The sequence below is a fragment of the Mercenaria mercenaria genome, unplaced genomic scaffold, assembly GCF_021730395.1.
Source record: "Mercenaria mercenaria strain notata unplaced genomic scaffold, MADL_Memer_1 contig_934, whole genome shotgun sequence".
Classification (NCBI taxonomy): domain Eukaryota; kingdom Metazoa; phylum Mollusca; class Bivalvia; order Venerida; family Veneridae; genus Mercenaria; species Mercenaria mercenaria.
In genome coordinates this window covers 19833-37432 of record NW_026463851.1, presented here as the reverse complement: position 1 = coordinate 37432, position 17600 = coordinate 19833, and positions in this window count along the sequence as shown.

Genomic DNA, 17600 nt, shown 5'->3' with positions numbered 1-17600 from the left:
GAATAATGTGCATTTCTAACGGTCGTCTCGATCTTACACTGTTCTTTCTTTAACAACTCGCCGTCATTGCAGCGCATTGTCTTTTGCAGAACGAATTTCGGAGCACTCTTTCATCTTTCGTCGTAAACAGAAGTTTACACTCGATACATGTCCCGTGCGCATGTCTTTTCAACTGCTGACAAGTACCTGCGCTAATTTTGATGACGTTTACCGCATCCGGTGGGTTTTTTGGTAATCTATAATAAGTTACTATTTACATAGCGCAGATACGATTGGCTTGACTCGTCACGTGGAGTTTGTGTTAATGTTGTAATATTAAAAGTGACAAGTCGCGGAAAATGCAAGTTGTTTTTTCATTAAGCAAGTTAAACAAGAGGACCATGATGGTCCTGAATCGCTCACCTCTTCCCACATGATCCAGTTTTGAGTATGACGTCGTTTTTTCTATTATTTGACAGTGACCTAGTTTTTGAGCTCATATGACCCAGTTTTAAACTTGACCTAGATATTATCAAGATAAAAATTCTGACCAATTTTCATGAAGATCCATTGAAAAATATGGTCTCTAGAGAGGTCACAAGGTTTTTCTATTATCTGACCTATTGACCTAGTTTTTTAAGGCACGTGACCCAGTTTCAAACTTGACCTAGATATGATCAAGGTGAACATTCTGACCAATTTTCATGAAGATCCATTCAAGGGTATGGCCTCTAGAGAGGTCACAAGGTTTTTCTATTTCAAGACCTACTGACCTAGTTTTTGATCGCAGTTGACCCAGTTTCAAACTTGACCTAGATATCATCAAGATAAACATTCAGACCAACTTTCATACAGATCCCATGAAAAATATGGCCTCTACAGAGGTCACAAAGTTTTTTCATTATTTGACCTACTGACCTACTTTTTGATGGCACGTGACCCACTTTCGAACTTGACCTAGATATCATCAAAGTGAACATTCTGATCAATTTTTATGGAGATCCATTCACAAGTATGGCCTCTAGAGAGGTCACAAGGTTTTTCTATTTTTAGACCTACTGACCTAGTTTTTGACCGCACATGACCTTGTTTCGAACTTGACCTAGATATCATCAAGATGAACATTCAGACCAACTTTCATGAAGATCCATTGAAAAATATGGGCTTTAGAGAGGTCACAAGGTTTTTCTATTATTTGACCTACTGACCTAGTTTTTGACGGCATGTGACCCACTTTCAAACTTGACCTAGATATCATCAAGATGAACATTCAGACCAACTTTCATACAGATCCCATGGAAAATATGGCCTCTAGAGAGGTCACAAGGTTTTTCTATTATTTGACCTACTGACCTAGTTTTTGATGGCACGTGACCCACTTTTGCACTTGACTTAGATATCATCAAGGTGAACATTCTGACCAATTTTCATGAAGATTTCAAGAAATATATGGCCTCAAAAGAGGTCACAAGGTTTTTCTATTTTTAGACCAACTGACCTAGTTTTTGACCGCACGTGACCCAGTTTCGAATTTCACCTAGATATCATCAAGATGAACATTCAGACCAACTTTCATACAGATCCCATGAAAAATATGGCCTTTAGAGAGGTCACAAGGTTTTTCTGATATTTGACCTACTGACCTAGTTTTTGATGGCACGTGACCCAGTTTCGAACTTGACCTAGATATCATCAAGGTAAACGTTCTGACCAATTTTCATGAAGATGTTGTGAAATATATGGCCTCTAGAAAGGTCACAAGGTTTTTCTATTTTTAGACCTACTGACCTAGTTTTTGACCTAACGTGACCCAGTTTCGAACCTGACCTAGATATCATCAAGTTGAACATTCAGACCAACTTTCATGCAGATCCCATGAAAAATATTGCCTTTAGAGAGGTCACAAAGTTTTTCTATTAGTTGAACTACTGACCTAGTTTTTGATGGCACGTGACCCAGTTTCGAACCTGACCTAGATATCATCAAGATGAACGTTCTGACCAACTTTCATGAAGATCTTGTGAAATATATGGGCTCTAGAGAGGTCACAAGGTTTTTCTATTATTTGACCTACTGACCTAGCTTTTAATGGCACGTGACCCAGTTTCAAACTTGACCTAGATATCATCAAGGTGAACGTTCTGACCAATTTTCATGAAGATCTTGTGAAATATATGGCCTCTAGAAAGGTCACAAGGTTTTTCTATTTTTAGACCTACTGACCTAGTTTTTTGAAGGCACGTGACCCAGTTTCGAACTTGACCTAGATATCATCAAGATGAACATTCAGACCAACTTTCATGAAGATCTTATGAAAAATATGGCCATTATAGAGGTCACAAGGTTTTTCTATTATTTGACCTACTGACCTAGTTTTTGATGGCACGTGACCCAGTTTCGAACCTGACCTAGATATCATCAAGGTGAACGTTCTGACCAACTTTCACGAAGATCTTGTGAAATATATGACCTCTAGAGAGGTCACAAGGTTTTTCTATTTTTAGACCTACTGAGCTAGTTTTTGACCGCACATGACCCAGTTTCAAACTTGACCTAGATATCATCAAGGTGAACATTCTGACCAATTTTCATGAAGATCCATTGAAAATTATGGCCTCTAGAGAGGTCACAATGTTTTTTTTCTATTTTTAGACCTACTTACCTACTTTTTGAAGGCACGTGACCCAGTTTACGGACGCACGGACGGACGACGGACACCGTGCGATCACAAAAGCTCACCTTGTCACTTTGTGACAGGTGAGCTAAAAAAATACCACTTGCGAAAAAATGCAAGTAGAAAATCTGGCTAAATTCGAACCCTGCCAGTTTTAAACAGAGTATGATGTCGTTTTTTTCTATTATTTGACATTGTGACCTAGTTTTTGAGCTCATGTGACCCAGTGTTGAATCTGATCTAGATATCATCAAGATAAAAATTCTAACCAATTTTCATGAAGATCCATTGAAAAATATGGCCTCTCGAGCGGTCGCAATTTTTTTTATTATTTGACCTACTGACCTAGTTATTGATGGCATGTGACCCAGTTTCGAACTTGACCTAGATATCATCAAGGTGAACATTCTGACCAATTTTCATGAATATCCATTTAAAAGTATGGCCTCTAGAGAGGTCACAAGGTTTTTCTATTTTTAGGCCTAATGACCTAGTTTTTGACTGTAGTTGACCCAGTTTCGAAAATGATCTAGATATCACCAAGATGAACATTCAGACCAACTTTCATACAGATCCCATGAAAAATATGGCCTCTAGAGAGGTCACAAGGTTTTTTTATTATTTTACATACTGACCTAGTTATTGATAACACGTGACCCAGTTTCGAACATGACCTAGATATCATCAAGCTGAACATTCTCACTTATTTTCATGAAGATCCTTTGAAAAGTATGGCTTCTAGAGAGGTCACAAGGTTTTTCTATTTTTAGACCTACTGACCTAGTTTTTGACCGCAGTTGATCCAGTTTCGAACTTGACCTAGATATCATCAAGATAAAAATTCTAACCGATTTTCATACAGATCCCATGAAAAATATGGCCTCTAGAGAGGTCACAAGGTTTTTTTGTTATTTGACCTACTGACCTAGTTATTGAAGGCATATGACCCAGTTTCGAACTTGACCTAGATATCATCAAGGTGAACATTCTGACCAATTTTCATGAAGATCTATTCAAAAGTATGGCCTCTAGAGAGGTCACAAGGTTTTTCTATTTTTAGACCTACTGACCTAGTTTTTGACCGCAGTTGATCCAGTTTCGAACTTGACCTAGATATCATCAAGATAAAAATTCTGTTCGATTTTCATACAGATCCCATGAAAAATATAGCCTCTAGAGAGGTCACAAGGTTTTTTTATCATTTGACCTACTGACCTAATTTTTGATGGCACGTGAACCGGTTTCAAACTTGACCTAGATATCATCAAGGAGAACATTCTGACCAATTATCATGAAGATCCATTAACAAGTACGGCCTCTAGAGAGGTCACAAGGTTTTTCTATTTTTAGACTTACTGACCTTGTTTTTGACCGCAGTTGACCCAGTTTCGAACTTGACCTAGATATCATCAAGATGAACATTCTAACCAACTTTCATACAGATCCCATAAAAAATATAGCCTGTAGAGAGGTCACAAGGTTTTTTTATCATTTGACCTACTGACCTAGTTTTTGATGGCACGTGACCCAGTTTCGAACCTGAGCTAGATATCATAAAGTTGAATATTCTGAATAACTTTCATGAAGATCCATTGAAAAGTATGGCCTCTAGAGAGGTCACAAGGTTTTTCTATTTTTAGACTTACTGACCTAGTTTTTGATCGCAGTTGACCCAGTTTCGAACTTGACCTAGATATCATCAAGATAAACATTCTGACCAACTTTCATAAAGATCCCACGAAAAATGTGACCTCTAGAGTGGTCACAAGCAAAAGTTTACGCACGCACGGACGACGGACGCTGCGCGATCACAAAAGCTCACATTGTCACTTTGTGACATGTGAGCTAAAATTATATGAGTCACCTGCTGGTCATGACGAACCTCCCTATCAACTTTCATGAGCCTAGGCCAAAGCATTCTTGATTTCTCATCCTGAAACCTTTAAACTGTTCCTAGTCACTGTGATCTTGACCTTTAACTACTAAACTGAAGATCTACAGGGGTCATCCGCTTGTCATGACCAACCTCCCTATCAACTTTCATTATCCTGGGCCTAAGCATTCTTGAGTTATCGTCCAGAAACCGTTTAACTGTTCTTGGTCACTGTGACATTAACCTTTAACCTACTGATCTCAAAATCAATTGGGATCTCTGCTGGCCAAGACCAAACACCCTATCAACTTTCATGATCCAGGGCCCAAGCATTCTGAGTTATCATCCGAAAACCAATTAATTGTTCTGGGTCACTGTGACCTTGACCTTTTACCTACTGATATCAAATTCAATAGGGGGCATCTGCTTGATACGATCAACCATCCTATCATTTTTCATGATCCTAGGCCCAAGCGTTCTTGAGTTATCATCCTGGAACCGTTTATCTGTTTCGAGTCGCTGTGACCTTGACCTTTGACCTATTGATCTCAAAATCAATAGGGGTCATCATCTGGTTATGACTAACCTCCCTGCCAACTTTCATGTTCCTAGGCCCCGAGCATTCTTGAGTTATCATTTGGAAACAGATTGGTCTATATACCAACCAACAGACCGAACAACCAACCTACCGACATATGCAAAACAATATACCTCTCCTTTTTTGACGGGGTGGGGGGAGGCATAAAAATGTTTTTAAAAATTTAATATACTGCACTGTGTACTGAGTTTTTAAAATGATATTTAAAGGTCCATTACTAAAACCCGAACGAGAATTATATGAAAACCAGAGTTTGTAGCTGAGACTTCCATTTTACTGAAAATATGGCCCACTGCATCGGATCTGACCAAATAGTCAAGAATATGTTCAAGAATAACTAAACAAGAGCTGTCGGATGACAGCGCGCTCGACTATTCGAAGAATTGATTGAAGAATGGGGTCAAAATATTTCCAAAGATATTCAGACAAAAGAAATAAATAGATTAGACAAACCATGTTCCTATATTTCTTGGATTTCATTAAGACTTGCACTAAATGGCAATGTATGAACTAATTTCAAAGTCCAAAAAGGGCCATTATTCAGTCAAAATAGTTATGTACTCTTGTCTATAGATGGAAATCATGATGATAAACAAGTGTTCAAAGTTTAAAAGCCATATGTCAAATAGTTTTGACAAAACGTGGACTTGTATGAAAACAGAACCAATTTCAAAGTCCAAAAAGGGCCATAATTCAGCCAAAATAGACGACAGAGTTATGTACTCTTTCCTACACATAGAGACTATCATACTAAACAAGTGATAAAAGTTTCAAAGCCATATGTCAAATACTTTACACAAAATATGAACTGGTACGAAAAACTTAACCAAGATTTCTAAGTCAAAAATGGGCCATAATTCAGCCAAAATCCTTGATGGAGTTATGTACTCTTGCCTATAACTGGACATGGTGATGGTAAACAGGTGTTGAAAGTTTCAAAGCTTTATCTCAAAAGACTTTGTCAAAATATGCACTGGTACGAAAAATTAACCCAGATGTCTAAGTAAAAAAGGGCCATAATTCAGCCAAAAGCCTTGATGGAGTTATGTGCTCTTGCCTATAACTGGACATGGTGATGGTAAACAAGTGTTGAAATTTCCAAAGCTTTATCTCAAAAGACTTTGTCAAAATATGAACTGGTACGAAAAACTTAACCAAGATTTTTAAGTCGAAAGGGGCCATAATTCAGCCAAAATCCTTGATGGAGTTATGTACTCTTGCCTATAACTGGACATGGTGATGGTAAACAAGTGTTGAAAGTTTCAAAGCTTTATCTCAAAAGACTTTGTCAAAATATGAACTGGTACGAAAAACTTAACCATGATTTCTATGTTAAAAGGGGCCATAATTCAGCCAAAATCCTTGATGGAGTTATGTGCTCTTGCCTATAACTGGCCATGGTGATGGTAAACAAGCGCTGAAAGTTTCAAAGCTTTATCTCAAAAGACTTTGTCAAAATGTGGACTGGTACGAAAAACTTAACCAAGGTGTGACGCCGACGCCGACGCCGATGTCGACGTCGACGCCAACGCCTACGCCGTGGTGAGTAGGAAAGCTCTACTTATTCTTCGAATAGTCAAGCTAAAAATAAACAAAAAATGTTGACTATGTCAAACCGAAAGTATGTGTTCGGATTTTTTCGGAAGAATCCTCCGAAACGAGGCTATGATTTATAAATAGATGCAAAATATATTATATGCCCAAACGATAACATGATTTTTACAAACTTAGCACATGGAATGCAACAATTTTGTAACTCACAAAACCTTCATGAAAAACATTCTTATAATACAGGTAATAAACAGCTATACTACAAGTTTGCGGGAGGACAATTCAGGCCCTTCCCGAATAAAAGTGTTTTTACAACTTCGTCTGCAAACTTTTTCAGTTAATCTCTTTTCAGTATAGTTTTAAGAATATAAATGAATAACTGTCTTACACTGCCGAAACAAAATGTGATTGAAATTTACCAAAATACACTGATTTATGTACATATGGCTACATTAATTTAATAAGATTTTAGACATTAAACACATTGTCTTGGCCTAATAATTTTATTATTATATGTCACTGTCAATTTTAAACATAAATTGTGTACATTTCATATTTTTTGTGCAAGTCGTGTATAATTACCATCATGGAAATACAGTTATTTTGTCGCGCATCTTTAAACGGATATTCGTTTGAAACAATTTTAAAATCACGTGATCCCGAAGAATTTCCGACCGATTACGGAAAAACGATAAACATGAAAGTAGGACAAAATGACCCCCTATGTCAGTCTAAGAAAATACAGAAACAATCATTTGTTTCTCTGTTCTTGTGTTGATTTCAAGGGAATATTGCACGGCTATCATAATGTTTAGTACTATTATTACAAAATGTGTAGTCTTTTTTTAAGATTTATGTCTATTCATTTGTCTTTATTTTGCACCTTTAAACTGTGTTACTGTAAATTATAATGTTATTGAAAATCATGCATTTTTTAGTAATGTGGGTCATTAAAGAGACCAGGCATGTAAAGTCCATAAAATAAACAAACATGTTTGTTACAACATGGACAGTTCCAAACACAGCCGGGGAAGAAGCATTTTATAGAAATATTTCGATGGCAAAATACAATACATATCCGTAGCCCTGATCAACATATAAACCTGGCCAGTCTACTTTATAAGTACAACAACACGGTTGACCAATTTAAATGAGTTGTACAGTCAGTGTTGTGTTTCAAGTTATCGCAAATTATAACCCATTTGAGTTACTGCTTATACTTTCAGAACTTGTTTCAGTTATCATAAAATATTACAAAGCCCTCCTTTGCCATTTCCTCATTTTGAATGAGACTATAATGCAATTCTTTCCTGAATCCTTGAACTTTTATCTTTCCAGCTATGCAGTAAAAATTTTTACACAAGACTGATAAAATTTTAGCAAAAGTTTTAAAACTTTAAAACTCTTAACATCCCATTATGCTTATCAGGTCATGATCAGACTAAAAGAGAATTTGATTAACTACAGTTTGCTACTAATTTCACTTTAAAGGACACTTTGTGAGAACAGCAAAAAGACTTTTTTTGAATAACTTTACTTACCTGAGTTAACTATATTTTATAACTAATACAGGTTATAAAATGCTTAAATGCTTGAAAAAGTAACTGAAATAGGTTACACAACTTAAAAAGTTACACCCCTGACTACTGTAATTATTGCATTTACCTTAATGACTGTAATTTAAACAAGAGGGCCAAGATGGCCCTAGGTCACTCACCTAAGTAAAAAACCATAACGGTGTAAACATGTTTTTTCTTGTGATTTCATGGAGCAAATATTCTGACCAATTTTCATTAAGAACTGGACCAAAAAAATGTGGCCTCTAAAGTGTAAACAAGCATTTTCTTTGATTTGAACTAGTTTTTAACCCACATGACCCAGATTCAAACTTGTCCAAAATTTCATGAAAACAAACACTGTGACAAAGTTTTGAGAAGATTGGAGCAAACAAGTGGCGTCCCAAGAGTGTATATATTAAGCTTTTCCTTTGATTTGACCTAGTGACCTAGTTTTAAACCTCAGGTGACCCAGATCTGAAATTGTCCACTTCATGATAACAAACGTTCTGACCAAGTTTTATGAAGATAGAATCAACAAGAGAACAACCAAATAGTCCTAGGTCCCTCGTGATCGAATTTTAATTAATATCCTGCTTTAATGCTACTTTGATTTGACTGAGTGACCTAGTTTTTGACCCAAGATGACCCATATTCAAGTTTGATCCAGATTTCATCCAGACAAACATTATGATCAAATTTCATGAAAGTTCAGTGTAAAATGCAGTCCCTTATTGCAAGGGTACACATGGTTTATTCTCTTTGACCTAGTTTTTGAAACCAGATTACCGGATTATCTGAATCTGACCTTGATTTATCAATTTTTAGGCAACCATTCTGACTAAATTTTACGAAAATCCAGTGTAAAATGCAGCCCCTACTGCGTACACAAGATTTTTCTTTGATTTGACCTAGTGACCAAGTTTTTGACCCTAGATGACCCATATATTCAAATTTAGCCCAGGTTTCATCAAGGCAATCATTCTGATCAAATTTCATAAAGATCAACTGAAAAATACAGCCTCTATCGCATATGCAAGGTTTTTCTTTGATTTGACCAGATGACCTAGTTTTTGATACCAGCCCAGCGGGCACACGACGTCATTTCAACGTTGAAATATGGTTGAAATATGGTCAGGTCATAAAACAACGTTGATCCAACGTTGATTCAACGTCGGACTCGCAACGAAGAGATGCTGTCGAAAATCAATGTTGTTTCAACGTTGAAATAAGGTTGATTTTTCAACCTTGAAATATGGTCGAAATTACGACGTTGTTTCAACGTTGAAAAATCGTTGATATCTGACCAGTGTCAGAGATATAAACTATATATATATATATATATATATATATATATATATATATATATATATATATATATATATATATATATGCATTGTCTTGCCGATTCTTTTAGTTGAAACAAAACAATTCAAATAGCATCTACAAATACCTATGTAGTATAAGAAATCTACCTTAATTTTCCGCGAAAAAATGAACATGTATCTAAACTGTTGGGGAAAAATATGATATTAGATAGATATGTTGGTTCAAAAGTTTGATAATTTCCTTAATTCATTATAGAACTGACAGGTAAATCTTTTTTATTGTATTTTCAAAATACAATGTATCTATTAGCGTTCCAAAATTCATGAAAATGGACTAAAACTTATAGATGATATTTTTGCACTTCCCGAAAAATGTTCCTCATTGTTATTGTAATTTGTGTGTTGTTTAGCTCTTTTCGAAATGTTTTAATTACTTTTAATAATAATATTCATACATTTTAAAATATTCGGGATGATTATACTGGGATTTGTTGGGAAAATTTATAACACGTTTGTAACCATGGTAACTAAAGGTCCATCTCTCTCTACACATGTTATCTATTAGTCACGCCTGTATCCTGGTATTAGTTTACACATTAATTCAGTTAGTCTGGTAGAGGTTTAAGCTAGCTGTTTATACAATCATGTACAAAAGAATGACGCAGAGGAAGTGAGTACAATACTTTAAACATTATTATAACTTAGTAATTATATTCATCAATAATATTATGTTTATAAGACTGACGTGTATGTACTTTAATATCATTAGTTTTTTTTTAATCTGCATTTTTCTTTAAAATCGACTCATACTTAAAAACTTGGACGGGATATAGCTTAATCAGAAAATGTTGATAATATTTTAAATGCATCCATTAATTGTTTTATCAGCACGTTATTCATCATCACTGTTTTTGCATTTTTATTTAATTTACATGAAAATTTTAAATGATAATTGTAAAACAATCAGATCCTTTTATACATTTCAGGTGATACCAGGTCCAGTTGTTTTGCCGTGATGAAGATTTTGAGAACTAAGCTATTAATGGATTTACTTTGTTATTTAGATAAAAGACGATCACAGATCTATGAAATAAAGATCAGAAAATATATATGCTGATTACAAGTGCTAAATAAAAAAAAAACAATGCCTAAAATACCAGTTCTTTTATATTCGTTGGATTATGGTTGGAATTCTTAAAACAGACATTAATGCCTTATTTTTTCTTGTCATAAAGACATCATTATAATGCATCACAAAAATGTCTTTTAAGGTACGTCATATTTCAAATTTGAAAAACCGTCGGGAATTCATATGGTTGAAATCCTGACGTTGTTTCAACGTTGAAATTTCAACGTCATTTCACCTTTCAAATCCAACTATATTTCAACGTTGTTTCAACGTTGAAGTCTGACGTTGTTTCAACGTTGTTGTGCCTGCTGGGAGATGATATTTCAACGCTGTTTCAACGTTGAAGTCTGACGTTGTTTCAACGTTGTTGTGCCTGCTGGGAGATGACCCATCTTCAAACTTGGCCTATCCAGACAAATATTGTGATCAAATTTCATGAAGCTCTAGTGTAAAATGCAGCCCCTATTGCATACACAAGCTTTTTCTTTGATTTGACATGTTTCAGAAATATTCAGAAAACAAAAATTCATGAGGGCACTCTAAGCAACAGTTGACTCCATAATGATAATAGCTAGATCTACTAGCATTTAGGAGTGACCTGTCGCTTTTATTAATAGATTTGAAAGGTTACTGGAATAAACCACTTCAGTTAAGAGGTACCCTACCTTTTTATAACTTATTTTTTTTTTTTTTTTTGGTTTGGTTTAACGTCGCACCGACACATTTTAGGTCATATGGCGACTTTCCAGCTTTAATGGTGGAGGAAGACCCCAGGTGCCCCTCCATGCATTATTTCATCACGAGCGGGCACCTGGGTAGAACCACCGACCTTCCGTAAGCCAGCTGGATGGCTTCCTCACATGAAGAATTTAACGCCCCGAGTGAGGCTCGAACCTACATCGATGAGGGGCAATAACTTATTTTTATAATAAATATTTAAACGACTGCTATCTTCGAGAATTAGACACCGTGGTGCAGTGGTAAGCACGATGGCTCTAGAATCTAACTTTTGTGAGTTCGAATTCCATCAGCGATCAATTTTTTTTTTTTTTTCATTTTATACATTTTTTTAATTTTATATTTTGCTAACATACATTTTAAAATGCTGATAATGTTAAACATGTATTTGAATCGCATTACTTGTATCATTTTATCATATCATTTATCATATAACATAGGCTTTTCAAATATCTTCTTGACTGTGAATTATTCAACATGGCTGGCATCAGCTCTTGAGAATTTGGTCATATTTCAACTCGCTGATGACACTGATTCGGAGGGAACCGACACCGCCAGCGAGTGTGAAGATGCTCCATTGGACGCGTGTGTTTGAAATGTATTGAAATTGTACGAATAGAATTAAAAATGAAAATGAAATGATAAAATAAAAAAAAATAAAACAAAATTAATTCAGTCATAAAACAAATCGCCTTCTGTGGGATTCGAACCCACAGCCTCCTAATCACAAAAGTTAAATCACTAATAAGATTCCACAATTGTACCAACTGAGCTACCGATGCAATTTCAGTCTGTACTGTACATTATTTGAAATATATTTATATAATTATAGTTTTAAAAAAGTCAAATATCTTTCAAACCCTTATTTGATAAATGGAACAGTCTGGAAAATCCAAATCTAAAAATAAAAGCTACAGGTCACTCCTTATTGCTAATATAATTTCTGAAAATAGCAAAACAGCCACATAAATAGGACAAAAACCAGTATTAAATTTCTTTTATTTTCTGAAAACTGGTTCTGAAAAGTTCTATGTCATAGGGGTTTGGCTCATGCCTAGGTCCAGTGCCCCCACTGGTACATTTGTCACAAATAAAGGGCAATAATTCAGATGTTTGCAGTCTTAAAGAGGTATAGTCTGAACAAACATTTTATGAAAAGCATTCATTATTCTAGGCCATATACTTTTGAGCTGAGCATCACAAACAAAAAACATCCTTTATTTTGGCTATTTCAAGGGCCATAACTCTGTAATAAGAGCTAAAATTCTCATGAAGAATGCCAAGTGTGCAAGGTCACATCATGATAAAGACTCAAGCAAGGTTTCATGAATTTACATCAAATACTTTTTGAGCTAGGCACATAATTAGGTGAAAATGTACATTTTTGACTATTTCAGGGGCCATAACTTTAAAAATAGGGGGTGGAGCCAGCCAAAAAGAGGTGTGCATGTTTATATCATGATAAAGACTTATGCAAGTTTTCATCCATTTATAGCATATACTTTTTGAGCTAGGTATGCCACAAGTGAAAATGTGCATTTTTAACTATTTCAGGGGGCATAACTCTGAAAACATGGGGCGGATATGACAAAAAATAGGAGGTGCTCAAGTTCATATTAGTGCTGGGACGATTTCAAAATTTTGAAACCGGTTAATCATTTGTATGAAATCGAATCGAACCGGGTAATCGGTCGGCATATTTAAAATGCTTTTTTTTCCCCCCTGATGACCGTATCAAGGTTCTTCCAGCAGCTGACTTCATCAGGAACTTACAGACTTTGTTTGCAAGCAGTCTGGTAGTAAGTTATATTTTGGTGTATTTTATTTTTATTTATATCACGACAGACAAATCCGATACTACTGATTATGTTCAAGTTGATTAGTATTAGCTTAGATATACTGCGAGTCTATCATATAATTATATAGTGTGTGCCGGTCAAGGAAATGTCAGTGCCGTAGCCAGACACAAATTTTAACCGAGGCAATTTAGGGGGTCCAGGGACATGCCCCCCCCCCCGGAATTTGTTTTCCCCAGGATGTCTCTGGTGCGTTCTGGAGCACTCTCAGACTGTATTATATCACAGTAAAAATCATCCTTTTAGCCCTATTTATCACAGTTACTTTCATATTTTAAGAAAAAATATATTGCCCGGCGGGCTTACGTCAGGATTTTTTTGGTAGCCCGACTAAAATTTATGGTAGCCCGCGGGCTCCGAGCAATGGATTTGTCGGACACTGATTGGTAACAAGGATAATTGTGCATTTATCCTAGTCTAATATGGTCGGATACGATCATTTTTGTAATTGAAAGGCAATAAAATCAGAAACCAGAGCTCCAGATAAGATGCGTATTTGCGTAAATACGTTTTGAAATTTACAAAAAACGCATTTAAAATCAAACCTACGCGTACTGATACGCATTGAAAAAACGGGATACGTATTTTACTCGATTTAAGTGCGTAATCCAATTTTATCGTAAATCATGCACATCCTTTTTGTAATCGAGTACAACAAACAAAATGGTGTCTCATAAAAAAGCAAACGCAAACGATATCGTAAAATAATGCCATTTTCTTCTTCAAGTATATTAGTGTGTGACAGGAGATGACTCGGACAATGCCTATCGCTAAGCATGTGATCTATGATATATAATGGGTAACTGTTGAAAAAGCCGAAGCACATACATGTTGGTGTTTCTGAAAAAAACATTGACAGTCAAAGTATCACTGGCTGTTGATATATCGCAGTGGTCAGTAACTGAAATTAAGATGTAATGTATGCAGTAAACTAAATGTTAAAACTATTTGAATGAAGGCTCAAAAATATTCAGGAAAACAGCATTGGTCAACAAAGGCACTTCAACGGAGCACATGAATATCAGAAAATTATAAATACAAACAGTTATTATTATTACCCTTTTAAATGATTTCGAATTCTGAAAAACCATTTAGAATTCTAAAATACCCTTTTGAAAAAACATCTAGGAGTAAAATACCATTTGAAAAAAAAACTAGGGGGTAAAATACCCTTTAACCTAAAATCTTATCTGGAGCTCTGAGAAACACATCAGTAAAGACATACAACAACATGCTATTTATCAGTTTACTAGTAGTTTATTAGTTTATAGCCTGAGAGTGGGTAGGTACGAAAGGGGGCTCTGTCCGTGTTAGGGGTGGGGTGGGAGGAATCAGGGTTGTCGCCCTAGAAAATTTTGAAATACAGGTATAAAATGGTGGCCTCTGATGTTTTTTTTTATATTTGAGGTACTGAAGGGGATAACCTCCTCATTCTTAGGGTCTTGGGGTGGTAGTGGGGGGGGGGGGTATGGGTCAGGGGGCTCTGTTCCTGGGAAATTTTGAATACAGATACGAAATGGTGGCCTATGGTGCATTTTTGGTCTATGTTTTGAGGAATTGTATGAGAACCACCTCATTTTATGGGGCTCTCACCCTTGGAAAAAAAATGAAATACAGGTATGAAATGGTGGCCCCTGCTGCTTTTTTTGGGTCTAAAGTTTTAGGTATGGGAAGGGGTTCCCCCTCATTTAAGTGGGGTCAGGGGCTCTCTTCCTGGAAAACTTTGAAATACAGATACGAAATGGTAGCCTATGGTGCATTTTTTGGTCTAAATTTTGAGGCACTGTAGGGGAAAGCCCTTCATTTTAGGGGTTGAGGGGGCTCTCGCCCTCGAAAAAAAATGAAATACAGGTATGAAATGGTGACCTCTGGTGCATTTTTTGGTCTGAATTTTAAGGTATTTGGGGGTTCCCCATCATTTTAGTTGGGTCAGGGGGGCTCTCTTCCTGGAAATTTTTGAAATACAGATACGAAACGGTGGCCTCTGGTGATTTTTTGGTCTATTTTTTGAGGTACTATATGGGTTCCACCCTCATTTAAGTGGGGTCAGGGGACTCTTCCCCTCGAAAATTTTGAAATAATGGTATGAAATACTGGCTTCTGGTGCGTTTTTGGGTTTAAATTTGATAAAAGTAATAAATAATTTGGTGCAGCTTTGATGAGTATAGGCATGGACCCCCTCGGTCTGGCCTTGATCCGGCTATCAATATGACCGCTAGGATTTCTGCCTCACCTTGCCTCAATGATGTCATGAGGCAAATGATATTCTGATGTATTCTAATGATATTAATATATTTTTTGAATTTTTATAACTGAATTTTATCAGTGGCCTTTTTTTACTGTCTTTTTTCTGGCCCCTCAAAATTTAACCGAGGCAACTGCCTCGGTTTGCCTCAGTGTGGCTACGGCGCTGAATGTATAAAGTACAATTCGTGATGCTTGCTGTTTGAGAGCGATTAGCGGTTTTGCAAAATTGAAACTGGAGTCACCTAGTAATCGAATCGGATCCTATTAACCGGGTAATCGCAGACTCCAGTGTTCACTTCTTATTCACCGCAGGACTTGGTATTTTAAATATTGTATCATTAATTCACTTTCTATTCACCGGAGAAACTTGAATTTCATGATTTGTGAATAAAATAGCTGCACCCATTTTGGCGGCAAAATGGTTTGTAGAGTTTGAAATTCTGGACCATGCAGAGCACAGCAGATTTATGTGAATAGCATGGTATCAGCTACAGTAAGTGCCTTTTAATTGTCTATGATATACACAAGACATGTCAAAAGTAAAATGTGATATATTTTTCAATTTATTTGGATCATGTAATTCTAAACAGATGTAGACTTATTTTTGTCATCAGTTTTCATGACTTTGATTTCTTGTGCGTGTAAATGTATAGAGGTTTCCAGCTAATTCACCAGATTATTGTCAAGGCTTGATATAGTCGCCACTTTTGGCGGTTTGGTGTATGTGCTTCCGTGCATCCGTCTGTCCGATTTTGTCCGGACTTTGACATGCATGGACCAATCTTGTTTATATTTTGCATGAATGTTTACCTCAATGAGGTGTGTCATGTTCCTATCTCAAAGGTCAAGGTCACAGTTGAAGGACAAAGGTCAAATTGAAGTCTGCCCGGAGCATTTCTTCTTCATGCATGGTGGGATTTTGATATATTTTGGCATGAATGTTCACCATTATGAGACGGAGTGTCATGCACATGAACCAGGTCCCTAGGTCCAAGGTCAAGGTCACACTTGACAGACCGCTGGCAGGCTCGACATTCTGCCCTACAAGATGATCGAAAGCTCGCAGCTCATTCACCGCAGACTGTTCACACTTTATTCACCGCAGGCTTCGCAGCTCATTCACCGCAGACTGTTCGCAGCTTATTCACCGCAGACAGTTCGCAGATCATTCACTGCAGAATGTTCACAGCTCATTCACCGCAGACTGTTCGCTGCTCATTCACCGCAGTCATTCACTGCAGACCTCATTTGCATGTGAAAAGTTAACGAAAAGTTAATGAAAAGTTAATGGTCCCAACTTCATTCACTTTCTATTAACCAATCATTCACCAACCATTCATCGCATCCATTCACCACAGACCATTTTTTTCCGTAAGGGTAGGTGCGTCACAAGGTGAAAATGTGCATTTTTTTACTATTTCAGAGGCCATAACTCTGGAAATAGGGCAGACCTAGATGAAAAATAGAAGGTGCACAAGTTCGTTTCATGAAAAAGACTTAGGCAAGGTTTAATAAATTTATATTAAATACTTTTTGAGCTAGGCACGTCACAAGGTGAAAATGTGCATTTTTGGCTATTTCAGGGGCCATAACTGTGGAAATAGGGGGCAGACCCAGATGAAAAATAGGAAGTGCACAAGTTTATATCATGATTAAGACTCATGCAAGGTTTCATGAATCTACATCAAATGCTTTTTGAGCTAGGCGTGTCACAAGGTGAAAATGTACATTTTTTACTATTTCAGGGGCCATAACTCTGGAAATAGGAAGCGGAGCAAGATGAAAAATAGGAGGTGCGCAAGTTCATATCATGGTAAAGAAAGACTCATGCAAGGTTTCATCAATTTATATCAAATACTTTTTTAGCTAGGCGTGTCACAAACTTCGGACGGACGCACGGACAAGACCAAATCTATATGCCCCCACCACTCATGGGGGGAACAAAAACACCTCATAGGGTTAGTCCTAAATATAAGACCTGACATAACTCATAATAAGGCCTAAAAAAAATATTCTTTGTTTCCGGTAACATGCTCAAAAAAGTTGGGGTTGAAATGTCCTCGGGTCGAAT